General features: G+C 39.6%; 1 long non-coding RNA gene across 3 annotated transcripts in view; it reads left to right on the top strand.

Moving 5' to 3' along the window:
- LOC109548834 (uncharacterized) overlaps positions 1-24,743 on the top strand; it is a 132,457-nt gene that overhangs the window by 101,467 nt on the left and 6,247 nt on the right. Inside the window, exon 6 of one of the 3 annotated variants that reach the window (XR_002174983.3) lies at positions 23,925-24,085. The exons of 1 other annotated variant lie outside the window; for it this stretch is intronic. This is a non-coding gene — a long non-coding RNA (uncharacterized lncRNA). Of the gene's footprint in view, positions 1-15,543; positions 15,614-23,924; positions 24,086-24,743 lie in introns of those variants that run through there. One more of the 3 variants, XR_012332008.1, reaches the window with a different exon arrangement.

Genomic DNA, 24,743 nt, shown 5'->3' with positions numbered 1-24,743 from the left:
GATGCAGGGGGCCCGGGTTCCATCCCTGGTGAGGGAACTAGATCCTACATGCATGCTGTAACTAAGAAGTCCACATGCTGCAACTAAAGATCCCTCATGCTGCAGCTAAGACCTGGCACAGCCTAAATAAATAAATAAATAAAAAGCATTTAAATAATGCTTAAAAAAGAGAAAATCCTTATTTAAAGTCAAAAGAACATTTTTTTTCTTTTTTGCGGTATGCGGGCCTCTCACTGTTGTGGCCTCTCCCGTTGCGCAGCACAGGCTCCGGACGCGCAGGCTCAGCGGCCACGGCTCACGGGCCTGGCCGCTCTGCGGCATGTGGGATCCTCCCGGACCGGGGCACGAACCCATGTCCCCTGCATCGGCAGGCGGACTCTCAACCACGGTGCCACCAGGGAAGCCCCCAAAGAACATTTTAATTTTACTTCTTGAGGTGAAGGAAAAGAATAGCAATATATATCTTCCATTTTGCATAGTTTTATGAAGCTTTATCTTTAAGAGTTTTGTTTTACTTCTAACTCGGGGAGGGTTACAGTTTCAGGTTTGCAGAGGGCTTCTTTTGGATGTGGTTGCTGGAACTGTCTGGAACCAATGTTTTGTTAAAAGCGACATCAAAATGCAGAAAATAGTCCCTGTGAGAAGGAGTAGAAAGTGGTTCCTGCCATGACACTCGCAGAGATATAAGAGCAGTGAAAAATTTGAGACTTAGAAGCAAAAACAGGAAGGACAAGAAATTCACTTTCAGGGAGAGCTGGAGGACTTCCTACCGTAATCCTATCTTCTTTCCATGTGTTTGTGTAACTAATACCCGCCATCTGCGCAAACAGATCAAGGGATGTGCACCTTTTGGGGGTGTTACTCTGGGAGGCCTTTTCTATCTCTGGGTTGAGGTGGAGGACTTCAGCACCAATTAATTCCACTTTAAAAGCAGGATGGATAGTTAATGAGTACGGTTTCCTTAGCATATTTCAGAATGAATCTGCACAAAGTTACAGGGGAAAAAGAGAGCTGAACATTGGAGGTTTTCTAGCCTGTTAAATTTTCCAGAAGTTTAATCATGGACAAAATACATATCAGCATGTTTAAAACCCAGTAATACCAGGCAGATAGACGCAAGTGGGCTTTTGGGCAACTCTGTGGGGACTGGGGGATGTTGGGAACTGATTTGAATATTCCACCTTTCTTTGGGTGACTGAGGTGTTGACAGCGCTAGGATAGGCATGTGTCACTCCTGCGCTGGGTCCAGAAGGGAGGTAAATATAAGATTCCTAAGCCCTCCTCCCCCATCATGCTGTATGAATGCATTTCATTTTTTATTGTATGTAATATAAATATTTAATTATAACTATAAGCTATATATTGAGCATGTTGGAGCCTCTGTTCAAGGAGCCCAAGTGTAGCTGGAGAATAGACACATAAAGAACTAACCATAAGATAGTGTAACTATTGGAATAATTCAGAGATATAGAAAGTTTTAAGTACAAACACTTCGGAAGACTGTTTACCAGCACATGCTCAAGTAAAACATATATATATATATATATATATATATATATATATATATTTATTGCTGTGACCTAGCAATTCTACTTCTGAGTATATACCCAACAGAAGTAGTGCATGAGTCCACAAAAAAGATATGTACAATAATTTTCATGACAGCTTTAATTATAACAGCCCCCAAATTGAAGCACCCCAAATATCCATTCACAGAATGGATAAATAAAATGTGGTACGTTCATAAAATAGAATACTACATAGAAGGGTGCATACTGTGTGATTCCATTTATATACAACTTATAGACAGGCAACTTAATCTAGTGTGACAGATGTTAGAATAGTGGTTACCTTCGGGTGGCAAAGTATTGACTGGGAGGGGGTACAAGAGAACTTTGAGGAGCTGCTGGAGTGTTTGATATCTTGATCTGGGTGGTGGCTACAGGTTGTACACATATGTAAAAATTAATCAAGCAGTACCCTTAAGATTTGTGCCCTTTGCTGTATGTAAGTTAAATCTCAATAAAGTAATTTTATACAATGATTATGTTAAAACCAAAAGAGAGTGGTATGGAAACATTGATGAGGGAACCACTGATTTTTCCTGGGAGAATGAGATGCACACATGAGGGACATTTGGCCTGTTATGTTGAGGGGGTTTGCCCCTTCTGGTCAAGGTTTTAAGGAGTTGGATGTGAGTCAAGAGGCAGCGTTCATAGTCCAGAGAGAAAGGTGATTGGGGCCAAAAGTAGGGCACTGGGAATGGAGGGAGGTAGAGGTGAGGGCATTTCAGAGTTAGTATGAGATAGGGTCTCAAGTGACTAAAACTGTGTGTGCATGAAGAGCGTGGGGAAGATAGTAAAGGAGAGGGTAAAGACAGAATGGCTCAATGTGTTCTCCTTTGGGTGCCTGGGTTGCTGATGCCATTGCTAATGGAGAAGGTTGGAGAAAAAACACATTTGGAAATATCTTAAATCATATGACCAGTTGGTTTGACTTGGCCCCAGTCAGAACCAGCATTTGAGTTAATTAACAGCACCTGCTATATGACTTGAACTTTGCTCCTTTTTTCTTCTACAAATAGATCTCAAAGCACGGATCACTTATATACTATGCCTGTGTGATGTAGATCTTATGTAGATCCTTTTCGTTTGAAAATGTTTAATCATGATGATACTTATATATCGGTATATTTTGACACATTCAACACTTAACTCTCTTCTATTTCTAAACTGAGGTTTATTCTGGAGTATTGTTAGATCTTGTGAAGAAATGCGAACACTAATTTTTTAAGCTGTGGGTACACTACTATACCAAGTCCAGAAGGCTAGGTACAGCACTACATATGTGGAAGCATGGATAGCTTCTCTCATTATTGTTACATTTGCTAGGAGGCATTGTAACTCATCTTACTGTTTCTGCTCATTTTGAGTTCTTATAGTTGAGTGCTATGTTGATTTAGGGTGGTTTCACCCAGAGGAGTTTGGGGCCCAGCAAAAGACTTCTGCAGATGGAAGGTGTATAGCTTATCTTCTGCTTGTTTACTGCCAGTTGACAAAACTATCTTCCCTTTTGTTTAAAGCCTAATAAATGTGTTTTGAGTATACATTCCTTTTCATTTCCTCAGTATTAAAACTGAGTGGATGTTATCTGGCTGTCAGGGAGAGTTGCAGTGGATTGCAGGTGCTGTCTGCGCTCTACCTAGCAGCCCAGGTCTGCAGATGAATAAGCCATCTTGTTTCCTGGGCTGGGTCAAAGTAACTGATATGGCTCCTGCCACTGCTTTTCCTGCTCTGGGGCAGGGTAAGAATGGCTGACAGAGAGCTTCCTGTTTCCTGTTTGCCTCTGGGAGAGCACAATTCGAAATGGCCCCGGTTCTCTGCCTTTGGAAAGGCAGTTGTCCTCTGCTCTTAATCAGCCCTCCTGGGAAGTCACCTGTGATTCTTCAGGGGGCCCTGCCTTCTAGAGATAACACTGTTGTTAAGAATTCCTCACTGTGCTGCTTGTTAGAGGAAAAAATGAAAATGGTAAAATTGCTGATGAATTACAGCTAATTTGAGGAAGACGTTCTGGAATGAAAATATTATTAACTAATCTGTAGAATATTTCTGTATTTTATTTATTTGGGGTATGTACGAAATTATGTCTTTAATCTGGAAATTCTTAGAATAAACTTTTGATTTACATTTTATTTTACTTTTAGTTAAAAAACATTTTTTTGGCTTGTGGGATCTTAGTTCCCTGACCAGGGATTGAACCCGCACCCCCTGCAGTGGAAGCGCGGAATCCTAACCACTGGACCGCCAGGGAAGTCCCTTGATTTACCTTTTTAAAAGTAAAAAAAATTATTTTTCTAGATCAGTCTGTTAAATATATGAATTGGAACAGATTAATTTTATGCCTCATGAAATGAATGAGGATTTTCAGTTAGGTACATTATTTCTTTTTGTGAAATGTGTAGGAAGGCCACCAAATTCATATTTGGAGACAGAAATCTACCTGTATGTGACGCTTTGCCTGAGATTCCAGGTTCTCCATGCTGAGTCCATCCATGTTCTTATGCTCTAGGAATCCTCTGTCCCTGTGAAGTCTGTTTACTCACAAGACCTCTGCACCTGCTTTGCCTTTCCCCAGACGCTCTGACAGTGTCTCTCAAAGTGGTTTAGTGTGCATCAGAATCACCTGGAGGGCTTGCTCTAGCCAGATTGCAAGGCCTCACCAGAGTTTCTGATTCAGTAGGTCTGGGATGAGGGCTGAGAATTTGCATTTCTAACAAATTACCAGGTGATGCTGATGCCGCTGGTTCAAGGCCACTGCATTAGACCTTTGCTGAAACATCCGTGGTTGGTAGAATAATGGGCCTCCGAATATGTCCACATCCCAATCCCCAGAACCTGTGAATATGTTAACTTACATGAAAAAAGGGACTTTGCAGCTGTGGTTTAGTTAAGGATCTTAAGATGGGGAGATGATCCTGGATTATCCATCTGTACCCAGTGTCATCACAATGATCCTTATAAGAGGGAAGCAAGAGGATCAAAGGCGGAAAAAGGAGAAGTGATGAAAGAAGCAGAGGTTCAAGGGATGTACTTTGAAGATGAAGGAAGGAAGGGACCACAAACCAAGGAACTCAGGTGAACTTTAGAAGATGGAAAAGGCAAGGAAACGTTCTTTCCTGGAGCCTCTAGAAAGAACAGCACTCTGCCAAAATAATGACTTTAGCCCTGGAAGACTCATTTCAGACTTCCGACCTCAGAACTGTAATAAATTTGTGTTGTTTTAATCCGCTAGGTTTGTGGTCATTGGTTTCAGCCGCAATTAGAAACTAATAAATACAGCATCCTACCCCAGATAGCAGGCTACCTAAATTCTATCCACTTTGGCTCAAATGTTAACGGAAGTCTACCTCAACCTGCATCTTCATGATGTTTTCACTCAACGATTTCAGTTCAGAATTTTCTATCCTCCTGTGACCAGTTGTATAGATTTAAAAGATCTCATTTATTTAACAGTTTGCTGTGTTGCAGACCTCCAGCTGAGGCTGACAGTGAAAAGCCAGAACTCCTACCCTTAAGGGGCTCCTAATCTATCAAGGGAGACAGACATAACATGACCACCTTAATCATATATATCACATACACGATTGTGTTACATAACTAATGTGATTTATGTGTGTATCACATATCACATATCTAAAGTAAATGTATACTGCCTTAGAGTATGATCCTTCATTTATATGTCTTTCTACATAGAGATTGTAAACTTCTGGCAGGAAGGGACAATTTCTTTTTTTTTTTTTTAATTGGAGTATAGTTGCTTTACAATATTGTGTTAGTTTATACTGTACAGCAAAGTGAATCAGCTATACGTATATATATATCCCCTCCTTTTTAGATTTCCTTCTCATTTAAGTCACCATAGAGCACTGAGTAGAGTTCCCTGTGCTATACAGTAGGTTCTCATTAGTTATCTACTTTATACATAGTGTCAGTAGTGTATATATGTCAATCTCAATCTCCCAATTCATCCCACCCCCCCCCTTTTCCCCTTGGTGTCCATATGTTTGTTCTCTACATCTGTGTCTCTATTTCTATTTTGTAAATAAGATCGTCTATACCAAGTTTTTCAGATTGCACATGTATGCATTAATATACGATATTTGTTTTTCTCTTTCTGACTTACTTCACTCTGTGTGACAGTCTCTAGATCCATCCATGAAGAAGAGACAATTTCTTATACTGCTAAGTTCCTCAGTAATGGGTCTTTTTTTTTTTTTTGAGCTATGTTCATAACTTTTAAAAGCCTGATAGAAAAAATATGCTTTTCTTATATTAGGATTATGTGAATCATCATTTCAGAATTATATTTTATTTAGTAAAGTCTTTTTTAAAGTTTGAGTCCGTAGTGGATAAGGGGAGAGAGTTAGAGAGGAATCTTTTTTTTTCGAACCAACAAATGTACTTCATCATGAAAAGAGCATTGAACAGGAGTTAAAAAGCCAGAGATCTTGTTTCGGGACAAACAATTCTTCTGCAAAATGAATGAGTCTGATTAGACGATCTCTGAGTTTCTTTCAGATCTAAAGTTCTTTGGTCTGTAATCTTTTCTCACAACCCAAAAAGCACAATGCCTTGCATGTGAGAAGGACTAGATAAATGAAGTGATCTGAGTGCTATTTTAGAAGTAGCAGAATGTTTTATATTTCACACATTGCTAAAGTGTATGCATCTCTGTTTCTAGAACAAAGTGGGGTTCTCAGACTCAAAGTAAAATGAAAGTTCAGACTTAGGATAAAATGACTTATTCGAAAATTAATTTAGATGAGTTAATGTACCATACCAACTTAGCATATATGTAATACCTCTTGTTCTCTGTTAACTCAAAAAATGTCACAATGTTCTAAAACACCTTGCAGCATGAGGGAAAGGCTGTTTAGCACAAAGTGAGGTGGAGATTTGGCAGTCAGTGGGTCAATTTGACAAATGTAGGTTATGAGATTATGATTCATTCTAGGGCAATTATTCAAAATTCATCAATCAGGATGCTTCTGGTAAACTGATTAATTCTTCAACTGACAACAGTTAGAAATAATGGATAAAATTAAAAAAAATAAATATTTGAAGACATCTGAGAGTTACCAAGACAGAGGTTGAGGGGCCAAGATGCTGGAAAGAAGAGAAACACAAAAATGAACCCAACTTTTGTTGCCAGTTCCTCTCTTAAGGCATTGGTTAATTCACAAGTGGAAGATGAAACATGAAAAAGCTGAACAGAAAATGGTGGCTAAGAGGCTGAGTTTCTACCAGTGTTACAGCTGGAGAAACAATATTGGAATCTAGGGCCTACCAAGAAGGTGGGACTCTTGAAACAAAATATTCCAGGCTTTCATTTGGAATCCCCAAAAGATTGCATCCTAGGAGTATGGATGAAGTAGAAAAGACAGCCTTCACAAAAAACAAAATCCTTTATCACACCAGATCAGTTGGATTAAGGTGATCTGTTCTTACTCTGAATACCTGCCAGAAGCAAAAGTAAATCATCTCTGGAGGACTGTAATATCACACAGAGCCTCAAATTATCTCCATAGGTTTTTATCCCCAATGTCTGGCAATTTACCAGGCATACTAGCAAGCAAAACCAAATGATCAAAAATCAAGGGAAAAAACTCCAGACAATAAATATAGACCAACAAAATAACCTGATATTTGAGGTAGCAGACAAAGGGTTTAAAATGATATGTTCAAGAGATAAGATGACAAGGTGGAAAATTTCCATATAGAACCGGAAAGCATGAAATAAAGCTAAACAGTACTTTTACAACTGAAAATTTCAATAATGGAAATTAAGAATTCAATACATTGGGTTAAAAAAGCACATTAGAGCAAAACAAACAAACAAAACCAAAAAATATAGATCAGAAGAAAATATCTGGACTGAGGAATCAAGAGAAGAAAATACAAAATTGAATGTAAGAGAGATAAGGACATAATGTAAAGAGGTAACACGTGTATGACTGGACTGTCAGGAGAGGAAAGAGAGAATAGAGCAAACTCAGTATTTAATGATCAGAGTTCCCTGAAACTGATGGAAGATGTCAAGCCACTGATACAGAAATGCTATGGACCCCAAGCAGGATAAATATAAAGAGTCACTCTGGGGCCTAGATTATCTAGAACAAGTTACTTTGGCAGACTGCTGGTTTTCCCAATTAAAATAGTACAGTTTCCACCTGAGATGTAAGCAGAAGATATCAATTAGGATTGCCAGGAAAATTCCTTAAGAGAAATAGAAACTGTCACACTCCCTTTGTCCTTGCCCATTTCCTCCTTCCTGCTTCTTAGAATGAGGCATGATGGCTGAGTTTCAGCAGCTATATTGGTGCATTATGCCAAAGTAGTAGTTAATTTTCTGTGTCAACTTTTTGTGTATCAGATTCCTCCTTTTTCTCCTAAGTTTTATGTTTTACATTTCAGTCTATGATCCGCTTTGAGTTGTTTTTTGATATCAGGTATGAGACTTAGGTTAAGATTTTTTTTTCTTTTCTCTTTCCCTTCCCTTCCCTTCCCTTCCCTTGGGATGTCCAATTTATCCAGCATCTTGAAAAGGCTATCTTTCTTCCATTGAACTTTTTGCACCTTTGTTAAAAACCAGTTGGGCATATTCATGTGGATCTATTTCTGGGTTCTCTGTTCTGCTACATTGATCCATATGTCTGTCCCTGTGACAATACCTCACAGTCTTTATTACTATAGCTATATCATGTCTTGAAATTGGGTAGACTAAACCTCCCACTTTATTCTTCTTTTTAAAAATTGTTTTAACTATTCTAGTTCCTTTGCCTTTCCATATAGATTTTAAAATAATCTGTATTTACAAAACAATCTTGCTGGAATTTTGCTAGGAATTTCATTAAACCAGTATATCAATTTGGAAAAAATTGACATCTTGACTGTAGTGGTTTCCCAATCCATGAGCATAGTATGTCTTTCTGTCTATTTAGATCTTTAATTTCTTTCATCAGTGTTGTGTAGTTTTCATGATGGAAGTTTTGTACATCTTCTGTTATATTTATACCTAAGCATTTCATTTTATTTGAGTGATTGTAAATGGAACTATATTTTTAACGTTTTAGTGTGTTTATTGCTAGTATATAGAAGTATGATTGAGTTTAGTTTGCTTATCTTGTATTCTGTGACCTTGCTGAACTCACTTACTAGGTCTGGGATATTTTTTGTAGACTTCTTGGGATTTTCTATGTTGACAATTATGTCATATGAAAATAGGGACAGTTTTATTTCTTCCTTTATGGTGTTTATGTCCTTTATTTCCTTTTCATGCCTTACTGCACTGGCTAGAACTTCCAGCACTATGTTGAATAAGAGTGCTAAGAGTGGACATCCTACCTTGTTCCTGACCTTAGAGGAAAAGCATTGTCTTTCCATTAAGTATAATGTTAGTTGCAAGTTTTGATAGATGCTTTTTATCAAGCTAAGAATTTCCTCTCTATTATTTTTCTGAGAGTGTTTAACATGTATTGAATTTTGTCAAATGCTTTTTTGTATTGATTGGTATGATCATGTGACTTTTCTTCCTTAGCCTGTTAATATGGTAGATTACATTGATGAATTTTCAAGTATTGAACTGGCTTTCATCCCTGGAATAAACCCCACTTGGACATGATGTATAATTCTTCGTACATATTGTTGAATTCTATCTGCTAATATTTTGTTAATGATGTTTGCTTTTATTCATGAAGGATAGTGGTCTGTAGTTTTATTGTACTGTCTTTTTCTCATTTTGATATCAGAGTAATGCTAGCTTTATAAAATGAATTGGGAGGAATTTCCTTCTTTTCTATTTCCTAGGAAGAGGTTTTATAGGATTGGTATTAATTACTCTTTAAATGTTTGATAGAATTCTCTACCAGTGAAACCATCTGGGCCTGGAGATTTCTTTGTTGGGAGTTTTAAAATTGTGAACTCAGTTTCCTTAATAGTTATATGGATACTATTCCAATTATCTCTTTCATGTTGTATGAATTGTGGTAGTTTGTGTTTTTCAAGGAGTTGGTCTATTTTGTCTAGGTGGTTAAATGTGTGTAGGGTTGTTTGTCGTCTTCCCTTATTCTCCTTTCGATGTCTGCAAAGTTTGTAGTGATATCCCTTTATCATTTCTGATACTTATATTGGCATTTTTTGTCTTCTGTCTTTTTTCTTTGTTAGTTTTCTAGAGGTTTGTCAATTTTACTGATCTTTTCAAAGCATTAGCTCTCTGTTTTGTTGTTTTTCTCTACTGTTTTTTCCATTTTTAATTTCATTGACTTCTACTCTTTATTATTTCCTTCCTTCCTCTCAATCTGCCTTCTTCTCTTCACCTTTCAGAGTCTTTTAATATTTGTTTTATATACAATGTCTGGGTTCTTAGATATAGTTAATGGGAGGAGTAGAGAAAAGTATCTCTACTCCATCTTCCCAGACTACATTTTGCTTTTGTGTGGATAATGTCCTTGGATTCTACTGACCTTAGGTCAGGTTCAACGTTATTCTTTTCTGTGTTATGGGACAACCTTTGAAATATGGGTATATTGGGAAATAGTTTTTTTGTGATGATTTTTCATTCTTGCTGTGATGGGTGTTCAGCGTAATTATTGAAAGTAGATAAGACATAACTTAGGGCAGGGATGATCTAATATTTACAGTAGATCTAAAACTTTTCCTACACTTCTGCTAGATGGCTGCTGCCATCAGGACTTCTCCCACATAGCTGACTTCTTGGTGGGGAGGGGAAGGAGCAGTTGGCTCAGAAACCTTGTTGTCAACTTCTTTTCTCCCTCCCTCTTCCTTTGCTTCAAAATGGTCTCAAATCTGGAAAGAGAGAAGAAACACCATTTCATGATAGAGATAGCAAAAATCATGCTTGGCTTTGTAGTATTTCTATATAAAAATAGTATATACACACACACACACACACACACACACACACACACTCACACACTTCAGCAGTTTAATTGTACTCATATTAACTGTGGGTCCATTTCGTACTACAATGGTTCTTACTTTTTGATTTCCCTTTATCATTCTGATGTGAAAATCATGTTGAAGGGGAAATTGTTTTTGCATATAATGAGTATAACTTGCATCCTAGGGGCCTTGAAATGCAGTTTACTAAACTAGATACAAAAGACAACAGTCTAAACATAGATTTCTTCATAGTCAAGCTCTTCCTGTGAAGGTTTAAAAAAAAAACAACAAAAAACCTAGGGAATTGTCACACTTCCCATTGTTATTCACATGCTTGTTTGGGATTTGACGGTGGCAGCTGCCAGAGGCCTGACATTTCAGCAGGGAGAGAAACAGGACAAAGAGTCAGAAATCTCTGAGCAGCACTTTCAAATTCACTGTAGCCCCTGGGCATTCTGGAAAATGTGGTAATGGTTGTAGAATTCGGATAGATGATTCCTATATTAAAACAAATTCAATTACCTAACAACATGTTTGAACACTACGGAATACAGAATTAAAATTCCACCAAATCCTATCTGTTGCTTTAAATTCTGCTCCTTCAATGGCTTGCCAGCCAAGTCTACAAATACTGTTTATCAAGAAAGGACAAAGTGCTGGGCACTATACTTGGGGGCTGTTGGGGATACAAAGATAAACAGGCCCCAGTCCTTGAATCTGAGTAAATCATCTAGACGGGAAATAAAAATGTATACAAGTGACTGCTCTAATGTGCTTGAGATGAGGCTTCATGAAGGAGTTGCCATTTGAACAGAATCTTCAAGGATTGTTTGGTGGCTGCAAGCAGCAGAGATGGACTATGGCTAATTGAAAAGGGAAGGGGGGAAGGAAAAGAGGGGAATCTATTGGGGATTGTGGGAGTAGCTCCTGAATTAAAATAAAAGCTGAACCTCTAAGGGAATAGGCACTGTGGATTGATGTATGGAGACTGGTGGCCGATTTTTTTTCAGAGCGTGGTCTGTAGGATGGGTCAACTCCAACACTATAGGGTTGGGTCACTCCTCTCAAGGTACAGATTTCAAGGTAAGAGGGCCTGATAGGTATGACTTAGATCATGTGTCCACCTCTTGGCCAATGCAGTGCCAGGGGAGTCATTCCTTAAAGGAAGATCACGAACTCTAATCGAAGGCCAACCACAGACAGGTGGAGGGAACAGCTGAGACACAGAGGTCGGGAAATCAGGAGCATGTTTGAGCATAGCAGAGAATCTAGTCTGTCTGACGCATAAAGTAAAGGAGGGGCCTAAGGTGGGAGAGATGAGGAAGGAGAGGCCGATTGGAAGTGGGTGGTGGAAGGCCTGGGTCACTGTGTTTGAAATTGGGGAGAGAATCAGTGGCTGGGGGTGGCAGGAGCAGATCTGGTAAGACCTGTTCTTTAAGAATACTTTTCTGGAAACAGACTTGGGTTGTGAAAAGAGAAGACTGGCTTCAGGAAGGTCAAAAAAGAGGTTGCTTAGCTGAAAAGGAGTCGAGAAGGCTTAGAATGATACTGTACTTACCACTAAACTACATCAAGCGTGAAGACTTTTACGCATTTTTATTTTTACCCGGCAAAGGAGACAGCGCATGCATTATTTACCCCTTTTAGTACGAAAGCTGGAGTGGCTAAGGACCTGTTCTAGATCCCGTGATGGTAAGGGAGAGCCAGGGCTCACCTTCAGGCCCTCTGCCAGGGCTCCTCTAACACGTGAGACCCTGTAGCGGCATCCAACCAACTTTGCTTCATTGCACCACAGGCCGGATCCCTTTTTTCCCACCACCAGGATAATGCCCTTTTGAGGTTGTGCCCTTGAGTAAACAGCTCCAGTCCGTTTGAATCTTAGCATGTGCCTGACGTGCTTATGTGGGTTGAATGGGGTTTTTCTTCCTCCCTCTTGAGAGAGGATTTCCCAAGAGGAGTTTCAAAATAACTTGTGGTCGTATTGAACCTGTGCTCAGCAGCTGAGCGTCCGGACAATGATAGCATGGAAGGAAGCAGAACAGTGGTAAGAACCGTGGAAAGTCCAGTGGCTTACATTAAAGTCCCTGCTCTGCCTCTTTCTAGCCATGGGACCTTGTTCAAGATAGTTGCCTCTCTAAAGCTCAGTTTCTTCATTTGTAATGTGGAATTAGTAAGGGATCGACTCCATGGAGTTGCTCTGAGAATTAGATGAGATAATGCTTGTAGAGGCATAGTAAGTGCTTAATAATGCTGCTACTATGTTGTTTTTGTTATCTCAATTAAAATATGGCGGGAGAAGGATTCTAAATAGTTTTGTGACATTTGAGTTTCGGTGCCATCTAGTGGCCAGGAAATTTCAGAATGTGCTATGGGCCTGGGTGTTGCACCCACAGATGACAAAAGGGCCTGTTATTCTGTAGCTGAAGGAATTGCTGTAACTGATTTCAAAGGTGGGTCTTGGGCATGCAGGCCAGGACCAGGAATATTGTGTGACCTCTTTACTGGCCTGAGTTGCATATAGAGGATAGTTTTGCCTCTATAGACAGTAAAGGAAGTCAGACCTTGGATTCTCTGGTGCCTCCTCTTCCTTGGACTGGCCACACAAGGGAACTCTATGTTTCCAACAGGTGTAGCAGCCGCTTGGGGCAATGCAGACCCCAGACCAACTTGCCAGTGGAGTGGTGAGGAATGTGATTATGGTGGTCATGTGGTTTGTGACTTATAAGTGGAATGACATCAGTAAGTTACTTAACCTCTTTAAGCCTTTGCGGGTGTGGAGAGAAATAGTACCTACTTCACAGGGTTTTCCTACGAATGCATGTCTGTGCTTAGCATAGGGCCTGATACAGAGAAGGTGGTCAGTGAACATTAGCCATGCTTAGTTTTCACTTTTTTTGATTTTTTTAAATTGAGGTATAGTTGATGAACAATATTTTATAAGTTACAGGTGTATAATATAGTGATTCATAATTTTTAAAGGTTATACTCAATTTATAGTTATAAAATATTGGCTGTATTCTGTGTTATAGAATATATCCTTATTTATTTTATACATAATAGTTTGTACTTCTTTATCCACATCCCTATCTTGCCCCTCCCCCTTCCCTCTCCCCACTGGTCACCACTAGTTTGTTCTCTGTATCTGTGAGTCTGTTTCTTTTTTGTTGTATTCACTAGTTTGTTTTATTTTTTAGATTTAAGTGATATCATACAGTATTTATTTTTCTCTGTCTGACTTATTTCACTTAGCATAATACCCTCCAAATCCATCCACACTATTGCAATTGGAAAATTTTCCTTCTTTTTTATGACTGAGTAATATTCCATTGTATATATATACCACATCTTCTTTATCCATTCATCTGTTGATGGACACTTAGGTTGCTTCCACAGCATGGCTATTGTAAATAGTGCTGCTATGAACATTGGGGTGCATGTATCTTTTCGAATTAGTGTTTTCATTTTGGGGGTATATATACCCAGGAATCGAATTGCTGGGTCATATGGTAGTTCTATTTTTAGTTCTTTGAGAAACCTCCATACTGCTTTCCACAGCAGCTGCACCAATGTACATTCTCCTTAGTTTTCACTTCTGTAGTAGACTCTTGTATTAAAGAAGGAACTTTCATTCATTCATTCAATCAGTCATTCAATGGATATATATATATTGAGAACCTACTATGTACCAGGAGCTGAGCTAGATGAAAAACTGAGCTAGATGAACTGAACATACATAAAACAGACACAGCTCCTCATGGTTGGGGTGATGGGTGATGACTTAAACAAGTGAATTCCAGGGGAGCTGTGTGTCATGAGCTTAAGTTGTAGACTGAACAAAGGACCTTTCATGGAGCATCATTCACATCACAGACATCGTAGAGTTGTGCAAACTTACGTGACACTTTGAAAGTAGATGGGAGTTAAGTTTCTTGTTCTTAAAAAAATCAGTACCTTACAATGATTTTTCAGAAGATGAAAGTAGTGCTTTGAGGAATGGCTGTGCTTTCCTAATTTGCCTAAATGCACTGTATGGGCTGGTGGTGGACCTGGCAATGACATTAAAATATACTTGGATTCACCTATTATTAATACTCGCTTGAATATTATTCACCCATTATTAAGGCTTTGGTGGCTTGGATGACCAATTTCATTTTGTTGAAAGGCTAAAGAGCATCCTATTTATCTTTAACCTGTCTATATAATCAATATAATAATCCTCCTCCTCTCCTCCACCTTTTCTGCACATTAGCCTTATGTTTCTGAATATTTTCTGCCTTCAGTTCACAGGAATTTAGCAAGCTCCTGAAGTCCCACTTCTTTCAGAAAACCACTCTGCAATATGTATTACAGATGGAATAATTCTCCTAGGCTAAGTTCTAAAGCAGTGATTTTTTTTTTTTTTTTTGCGGTATGCGGGCCTCTCACTGCTGTGGCCTCTCCCGTTGCGGAGCACAGGCTCCGGACGCACAGGCTCAGCGGCCATGGCTCACGGGCCCAGCCGCTCCGCGGCATGTGGGATCTTCCCAGACCGGGGCACGAACCCGTGTCCCCTGCATCGGCAGGCGGACTCTCAACCACTGCGCCACCAGGGAAGCCCTAAAGCAGTGATTTTTATGAAGGGCTTGGTGAGGGGCATTGAGGAGAGGAGAAATAGCTGTGTATGCTTGGGAAAAACATGTTCAGTATGAAAATATATTAAGTAATATATAAAGCAGTGTATGACTCTATACATGAAATAGTCTGTATTATACGGAACAATAGAAAATGTGTATTCTTTTCATTACATAATCAACAAAAAAGTAAAGCTCAACAAAATTTTCCTGCCTGGAAGATAGACTCTTCAGGGATTCTTAGGGATATTCCCATACAGGGGAACATACTAAATAAACTCTGGTTGAGACACTGGGTAATATTTTTTCCATTTATCAAAATGGAACGTGGATTAAAACAAAATTGGCAAAGAAACCAAAGGCTGGAAAATGTCTGTTTATCTGGTTTCAATTATCTTCTAAATGAACATTGTTTGGGAATTCCCAAATAATAGCAATAACGATGATGGTGATGACATCGATTTTTGTGCCAGGCTCTGTGTCAGGAACACACCACATGGTACCTCATCCACTCCTCACCTTGTCAAGGAGGAAGGTAAGAAAATTTTTAGTGGTAAGACTGCTACTGTTGCCACTTCAGCCAAGCTCGGTGACTTTCCTGGGGTCGGTTAATTCTTGTCTTTCTGGGACCTGCATGCCTGCTTCGGTGCTGTTTGCTTCCTGAAAAGCAAGCCCCTTCTTTGATCCTACTTGGCAGCGTTTTTCATAAATTCATTTCCCTTCATTTAAGTGTGTTCTGCAGCCCCTAGAGGATAATTAAAAAGTTAATTTTATAATAGTTAATATTAGTGTAGCTCTTCAAGGTCAGAGTCTTCTACCAAAATCCCACTTCTTTTATATTTTCTTTTCAGCTTCCATTGTTGAGAGGTTCTGCAAAAAAGATTTCTGTTTACACACTGCTGGCAGGGAGAGAGCAGAATCTTTCCTCCATCGTTGTTTTTTGACTTTAAAAAATTTGGCTTAAAAATGTGTTTTTGTGAGATCTTCTTTTTCATTTTGTTCTGTGGGACTGATTTGTTGCTAAAAGTTTTGCCTAAAAGTTACTATTACTGAATACGTTTCCAGTAGATCCTAGACTGAGATGGCATACTTTTAGAATTTCTTTTTAGGCAGTTAAATTAGGGAAGAAATGGCCACATAATTAAAATAAAGCTGTTTGGTTGCTGGCCTTTAGCATGTGTTCTCCAAAGCATAACGATTGTTTGAAATCTCACTCCCCTTTATGCTCTTAAATGGGCACCTTCAGTTGCATCAGATGCCATGCTATGTCTATCCATCCTGAACTATAACTCGTTTCTTGGTGCTGTGCTCTATCATCTATTTATTCTATGAAGGCTGGTGTTTTAGAGGACTGTATGTGAATCTATTTCTTGGTGGTGCTGGTGGCTGTAGTTAATGTTCTTACTTCCCCTGATGGCTTACACAGGAAGCTTAAGGCGCAATCAGACTATAAAATCCCGACCAGAGGAGAGACCGTAATTTCAGCTACAGACTAAGCAGATAACAGACGATGGCTATTCACTAATCAGAAAGATAAGGGAATGAGTTTGATTCCTCATTAAAAGCTTCATGGTTTAAATCTTTTTTAAAAGAAAGCTCTGGGTCTTAGCTTATTAAGTTACATAAACAGAGTGAAGTGCCATGGGGGAGAATGGAAACTCTCCGTGTGACCTATAATTAGAAAATTTCCACACAGGGAATAAAAACAGAGACTGTGTGCCACTTCCTGACCCCACTCACCCATAGAGGCTAAGCCATTGGTGGGAGACAGATAAGAAAACACCAAGGAAAGGAAACCTGAGTAGTCAGTCGGCCAGTTTGCTGTGATGTGACTCAGCCTGAGATCCATGCATGGAACATGCCCTTGTAGTTTAAATCACCTCCAAGGCAACAGTAAGGAGAAAGGCTTCCTAGTGCCAAACTCTACGCTAGGGAAGAGCAGTTGCTGTGTGATTCCCGGGTGTAAGGCAAGGAATCAGAATCCTACTCTCCTACTTACTCATTTTGTGACTTTGGGAAAATACACTTTTCTGAGGCTCCATTTCTGCCTATGTATCTTCCTCCTATGTATCCCCATAGATCCTGAAATAGGGTGAGAATATTGAGCCCACCAATTTGTTGGTCAGTCGATTGGTGAACTGTTTGAGGACAGAGATGGTCTCCTAAGCACATAACACAGTGGCTGACCTATAGTAAATGCTCAATTAATATTAATTGAATAAAAATATGTGTGTGTGGAGAAAAGGGAACCCTTGTGCACTGTTGGTGGGAATGTAAATTTGTGCAGCCCCTATGGAATACAGTGTGGGGATTCCTCAAAAAAATTAAAATAGAACTACCATACAATCCAGCAATTCCACTTCTGGGTATTTACCTGAAGAAAACAAAAATGCTAACTTGAAAAGATATATGGAGCCCTATGTTCATGACAGCATTATTTACATTAACCAAAGTATGGAAGCAACCTAAGTGCCCATCAGTTGATAGATTGATAATGAAGATGTGAGATATATATATATATATATATATATATATATATATATATATACACACACACACACACACACACACACACATATATATGCAATGGAATATTACTCAGCCATAAAAGGAATGAAATCTTGCCATTTGTAACAACATGGGTGGGCCTAGAGCATATTATACTAAGTGAAATGTCAGACAGAGAATGATAAATACTATATGATTTCACTTAAATGTGGAATCAAAAAGACAAAACAACTGAACAAACATAACTAAACAGGGCTTTCCTGGTGGTGCAGTGGTTAACCATCCACCTGCCAGTGCAGGGGACGTGGGTTTGAGCCCTGGTCCGGGAGGATCCTACATGCCTCGGAGCAACTAAGCCCGTGCACCACAACTACTGAGCCCATGATAGCCTAGAGTTCGTGCTCTGCAACAAGAGAAGCCACCGCAGTGAGAAGCCCGCGCACCGCAACGAAGAGTAGCCCCTGCTCGCTGCAACTAGAGAAAGCCTGCGCGCAGCAACGAAGACCCAGTGCAGCCAAAAATAAATGAATAAAGTAAATAAATTTATTAAAAAAAATAACTAAACAGAAACAGAGATAGAGTTACAGAGAACAAACAGGTGGTTGCCAGAGGGGAGGAGGATGGGAGGAAGAGAGAAATAGGTGAGGGAGATTAAGAGGCATAAAGTTTTAATTACAAAATAAATGAGTCACAGGTATGAAATACACAGTGTGAGGAGTATAGTCAATGATTATGTAATATCTTTGTATGATGAAAAATGACAACGAGGGCTTCCCTGGTGGCGCAGTGGTTGAGAGTCCGCCTGCCGATGCAGGGGACACAGGTTCGTGCCCCACTCTGGGAAGATCCCACATGCCGTGGAGCGGCTGGGCCCGTGAGCCATGGCCGCTGAGCCTGCGCGTCCGGAGCCTGTGCTCCGCAACGGGAGAGGCCACAACAGTGAGAGGCCCGCGTACCGAAAAAAAAAAAAAAAAAAAAAAAAAAAAAAGACAACGAGATATAGCATGCTAATAATTTTGAAATGTATAGAAATATTGTATCACTATGTTGTGTACCAGGAATTAACATAGAGTTGTAGGTCAATTACACTTCAAAAATAAGCACACAAACAAACTCGGAGAAAAAGAGATCAGAGGAGGCAGGGGTGTGGGGAGGGGAATTAGATGAAGGTAGTCAAAAAGTACAAACTTCCAGTTATAAGATGAATAATTACTAAGGATATAATGGACAACATGATAAAGCTAATTAACACTGCTGTACATTATACGTGGAAGTTACTAAGAAAGTAAATCCTAAGAGTTCTCATCACAAGGAAAAAATATTTTCTATTTTTTTATTGGAGTATAATTGCTTTACAATGTTGTGTTAGTCTCTGCTGTACAGTGAAGTGAATCAGCTATATGTATACATATATCCCCTAACTCTTGAGTCTCCCTCCCACCCCGCCATCCCACCCCTCTAGGTCATCACAGAGCACCAAGCTGAGCTCCCTGTTCTATACAGCAGCTCTCTACTAGCTATGTATTTTATACATGGTAGTATATACATGTCAGTGCTACTCTCTCAATTTGTCCCACCCTCCCCTTCCGCTCCTGTGTCCACAAATCCATTCTCTACGTCTGCATCTCTTTTCCTGCCCCACAAATAGGTTCATCAGTACCATTTTTCTAGATTCCATATATATGCGTTAATATACGATATTCGTTTTTCTCTTTCTGACTTGCTTCACTTGCTATAACAGACTCTAGGTTCATCCACATCACTACAAATGACCTAATTTCTTTCCTTTTTATGGCTAAGTAATAGTCCATTGTATATATGTACCACATCTTCTTTATCCATTCATCTGTCAATGGACATTTAGGTTGCTTCCATGTCCTAGCTACTGTAAATACATGGGGTACATGTATCTCTTTGAACTATGTTTTTCTCAGGGTACATGCCCAGTAGTGGGATTGCTGGGTCATATGGTAGTTCTACTTTTAATTTTTAAGGAACCTCCATACTCTTCTCCAAAGTGGCTGTATCAATTTACATTCCCACCAACAGTGCAAGAGGGTTCCCTTTTCTCCACACCCTCTCCAGCATTTGTTGTTTGTAGATTTTTTGATGATGGCCATTCTGACTGGTGTGAGGTGATACCTCACTGTGGTTTTGATTTCCATTTCTCTAATAATTAGGGATGTTGAGCATCTTTTCATGTGTTTATTGGCCATCTATATGTCTTCTTTGGAGAAATGTCTATTTAGGTCTTCTGCCCATTTTTGGATTGGGTTGTTTGTTTTTCTGATATTGAGCTGCATGTGCTGCTTGTATATTTTGGAGATTAATCCTTTGTCAGTTGCTTCGTTTGCAAATATCTTCTCCCATTCTGAGGGTTGTCTTTTTGTCTTTTTTATGGTTTCGTTTGCTGCACAAAAGCTTGTTAAGTTTAATTAGGTTCCATTTAAGGATGTAATGGACAACATGATAAAGGTAATTCACACTGCTGTACATTATATGTGAAAGTTATTAAGAAAGTAAATCCTAAGAGTTCTCATCACAAGGAAAAAAATTTGTTTTCTATTTTTTTAATGACGTATCTACATGAGATGATGGATGTTCACTAAACTTATTGTGATAATCATTTCATGATGTATGTAAGTTAAATAATTGGGCTGTACACCTTAAACTTATATAGTGCTATATGTCAATTATATCTCAATAAAATTGGCAAACAAAATCCTGGTATGGTGACTGGCACATAGTAGGTGCTGGTTAGAATTTTGGTCCTATTTCCCTGATACTTTTTTTTTTTCCTTAAAAAATATGTCACTAGGACTTCCCTGGTGGGGCAGTGGTTAAGAATCCGCCTGCCTATGTGGGGGACATGGGTTTGAGCCCTGGTCCGGGAAGATCCCATGTGCCACGGAGCAACTAAGCCCGTGTGCTACAACTACTGAGCCTGTGCTCTAGAGCCCGTGAGCCACAACTGAAACCCGCGCACCTAGAGCCCATGCCCTGCAATGAGAAGCCACCGCAATGAGAAGCCTGCACACCACAACGAAGAGTAGCCCCTACTCGCTGCAACTAGAGAAAGCCCCCATGCAGCAACAAAGACCCAGCGCAGCAAAAAGTATAAAAAAAAAAAAAAAAAAGCTGGTGGCAGAAGTATGTATAGACTCTGATCCCATTTATATAAAAATGCACACATATATAAATTTGTGTACACATAGAAAACGTCTGAGTACGCTGAATGCAAAAACCACTGTCAAGAGGAGATACTTTGGAGAGTAGAATTTGGCAGAGTGTAGTGGGAGAACTTTAACGTTTTTCTTTACAAACTTTCATAATACTTTATATTACAAACTCCTGTGTTATTTGAATTATCATGGATTTGTTTTTAAGAATAAATGAGGGAAAAGTTGTAATGAGAGAAAGTAACACATAATGTAAGGAAGAGAATTAGAACCATCAGTACTCAAAAGAAGAACATTAGTTGCCTTTGGAAGTCGTGAGTTCCCCTTCTCTGGAGATATCTGAAGTTTACTTTAATGGTTACACTTATCACCATTTTAAACCATAATCCTGGGCCAAAAAGCAGGAATTAGGCTATTTCTATTAGTCTTTGTTATAAGATTTCCTCTGCTGATGCTGTTTTCTTTATTCTTTTTAGTTGTAGGATTATCATGGGATATTTCCTGAATGGCTACTGTGTTGCAGACATCGTGCTTTACATACGCAATCTCATTTAATTCTCACAATAATGCATGATAGCATGATTATTATTTCCATTTTATGGATGAGGAAACTGAGGCCAAGAGAGGTAAAACAACTTACTCAGTGTCACAGAGCTAGTAATGTGGTGAAGATTTAGGGTGTCAAGTCTTTAATATCCTTTTTTTTTAAGCATCTTTGACCTCTCCCATATTACATCCAAAAAATGTGACCTTGGTAATTACCTCCTCTCTAAAGACAGTTTCTGATTAGTCAAAGCCAACAATCATAATAAAACATTTTAATGAACATTTTTCCTCCTCATCGTAGCTGGTATGATGATTTGGAACTTCTTCGTGTGCTTTTTAGTATTCATCTTTCTGAAGAAATGACCTTGACCCTGGTGGGACAGGCAGGGCATTTATCTGCCTGGGTGGGTGGGGTGGGAAAACATGAGGGGAGGGTGTGGAGATTAGAAATCTTATGTATAAAGTGCAAAGACAAAGGTGCAAGTAACAATCCCTCCTGACATTGCAAATAAAATTGCATTCTGCCTACAGAGAGCCGTTGCTCTGAGGAGGGCTTTTCTAAATTCCTTCATTTCCCCCTAAAATACACAAAGGAAAAGGCCTTGCTTTTTTGACTAGGGATGAGAAAGCCTGGTTAGTAACTCTGCCATATAACACTGGGTAGTAAATGAATATCCCACTCCTTTCTACCCCAAGGAGCGATGGGAAGAAGAGAAGTGGGCAAGAGAGAAAAGGGAGAGAGGGGAGAAGCAGGAACCTGTCCGCTCTGCTCTGGGTTGAAACTTCTGAGGGAGGATTTGTGTTAAAGGCAGCCAGAGTAGTTTCAGGGAGTCTGAGGGCTGGGCCCTGCCCTGCTTTGTGGGCAAAGCCTGGGACAATTGTAGTCTCCTGAGAGAGGCCCTCAGTGCATCAGACTCTGGAAAAACTGGGCGGCCTTCGGACGTGATATCTGAGGGAGGCTTCTGGTGGAATAGGGTTCCCAGTTTCTTGAGGTGCTAAGGCTGGAGTGGCGGGCAATCTAGAGAATCCGGTGGGCCTAGGCTGCAGAGTAGGTCTCAGAAGGTGGTCGGCTGTGGGAGGTTGGCAGGCCTCCTCTTGACCCGTCTCAGGCCTGCTTATGGACTGGAGGACCACGTCAGTGGAAGGAATAGAGACTTGGCCTTTGTAAGGCCCTGAAGCCAGGAATTTGAGGGAGGGATGTTTGTATGGGAACCCGAAGGCTGCCGAGGGACCCCAAAGTTGACGTAGCCTGAACTCACTGAAGACCAGCACCAGGCCACCTGGCTCCTGGGGCAGGGGAAGTCACATCCCTTTCTCCACACATGCAGACCCCCTCCAGACCTCACCCAGTCCCCATCCAGCCAGGGAGGAGCTGAATGGCTCAGAAATCTGAGACTGAGCCTTATCTGGAGCGAGACTGTCTAATGGAACATTCTGCAATGATGCGGACATTCTAAATGTCCAATATGGTAGCTATGAGCCACGTGTGGCTATCAAACACTTAAGACATGGCTAGTGACTCTGAGGAAATGAATTATTTTTCATTTTTAGCCATTATTTTTATTGTAAAAAAACAATTTAACAATATAAAAGAATTTATTAAAATAGGAAACAGTACCACTCATAATCCTTACACCCTAACATAAAGTTATTTGTATATAATCTTTGAGTCTTATTCTTTTGTATGTGTACTTCTACATTTTTAAAATCAACACATTCAAGATAAAAATCAACTTCTAATTATTTTATCTCTAAGGATATCTAGGAAGAGAGCTAAAATATTTCTGAGTAAAGGGCAGTGAAAATAAACTTTGTTTTGTAGTTTTTTGAGAATTATTTTAAAGAATTCAAAGGGAAATCGAATGATACAGCTGTGTGGAGAACTGAATTTTAAATATGAACTAATTAACATTTAAAATTAGATAGCCACAAGTGGCTAGTGACTACCATACTGGATAATGAATATATTAGAGGGGCTATTTAATGTACTGAATTGAACTATGTTTTAAAGTAGAAAGGATGAAAAGGTAATGTTTCCCCTCTAATAAGTGGTTATTGTAAAGAAGAATGGGTTAGTTACAGATCAAATAAGGAAATTACCTCTTCTCTGTGTATCCAATGGTTGTGAGATACATTTTTGACTCCACTCTATATTATTGCTAATGAACGTGTGTTCATTGTTGAAAAATCTGGAAAATACGGGTGAGCTAAAAAGAAAAATTAATATCTAGAGTTCCACCTTTTCCCTTTTTATTTTAATAAATAAATGTGACCGTCCAGTCTGGTCACATGTGCGTGTAGGTGTATATATGTGTGTATGTATAATTATTTTTAAGAATGGAATTATAGTGTCCTGTTGTTTTATAATTTGCTTTTCCCCTGATTTATATCACAAATAATCCCCAAATGAAAACACTGAGGCTGTCTTCAGTGTTTCCGGCTCATGAGCGATGCTTTGATAAATGTCCTGGTGGCCAAATCTTTGTGCACAGCCATAACTGTTTTCTTGGTACTGCTCTCCTGGATCCTATGTGCCCCTGACTTCCATAAAATCTCCATGGCACATTCATTGTCCCCTTCCCTTCAACCAACCAATCCACCTTGCTCTTTTTCTCCCTCAGGAACCCCACCTTATCCCACTGTGAAGGAATCAGAGGAAGATTATTTACTTCACTTGAGTCTAGTTGAATATTTACCAGGATTAATCCAGATGGGAGAAGGCAGGTCCTGTCTCCTGGTTGGGAGTGGGGTTCTCCGCTTGTCTCCACATAAAATTTAAGAGGTAAAGAGGCCATATGGTTGTTTCCTGTTTATGGAAACCTCATCTTTCTTCACCTGTCCTTCCTGTTCCCGCTTCCTGTCTTTGCCTTCATGTGCATCCCGCGATTTCCTGTTCTGTGACCTGCCGTGAGGCTTCTCTGAGCTCACGGTGGGAATGTTTGAGAGAATCCTCACCAGGTAGGATCATTGTGAATTCCACTTAACTCAGCTATAACTTAGTTACAACCCCCCCCTTTCTAATTTGACTGATTTCCACACTTTAGAAATGTTTCCCCAGCCTGACACCATTCTCCTGGTGGCAAGCCGTGGCTCTACTGTCACCTCTCTGACAGATCCTTTAAATTACTAAACGGTGACAGGAGTAAAGGGAATAGGAGAGTCATTCATCGCTGATAATTGTCTTCACGTTGTATGAATCATCTGTCTCTATTTGTATGCCAAGGTGATTAAGAAGTTACTGTAAAGAGTTGCTGTAAAAATTATTTTACTCGTTTTATTCTGAAAAGGCAATACATGCACAAGGCATGAAATTAAGAGAACGTGAAAAGGTATAGAGTGAAAATTAATTCTCCCTTTTACCCCCATCCCCAGAGAGGTTTTCTTTCCAGAGGTAACTGTTGTTGTTATCAGTTTCTTGTGTTGTTATCAGTTTTTTGAGG

This window comes from Tursiops truncatus, chromosome 5 (assembly GCF_011762595.2).
Source record: "Tursiops truncatus isolate mTurTru1 chromosome 5, mTurTru1.mat.Y, whole genome shotgun sequence".
Lineage (NCBI taxonomy): Eukaryota > Metazoa > Chordata > Mammalia > Artiodactyla > Delphinidae > Tursiops > Tursiops truncatus.
This window is presented reverse-complemented; position numbering and strand designations above follow the sequence as displayed.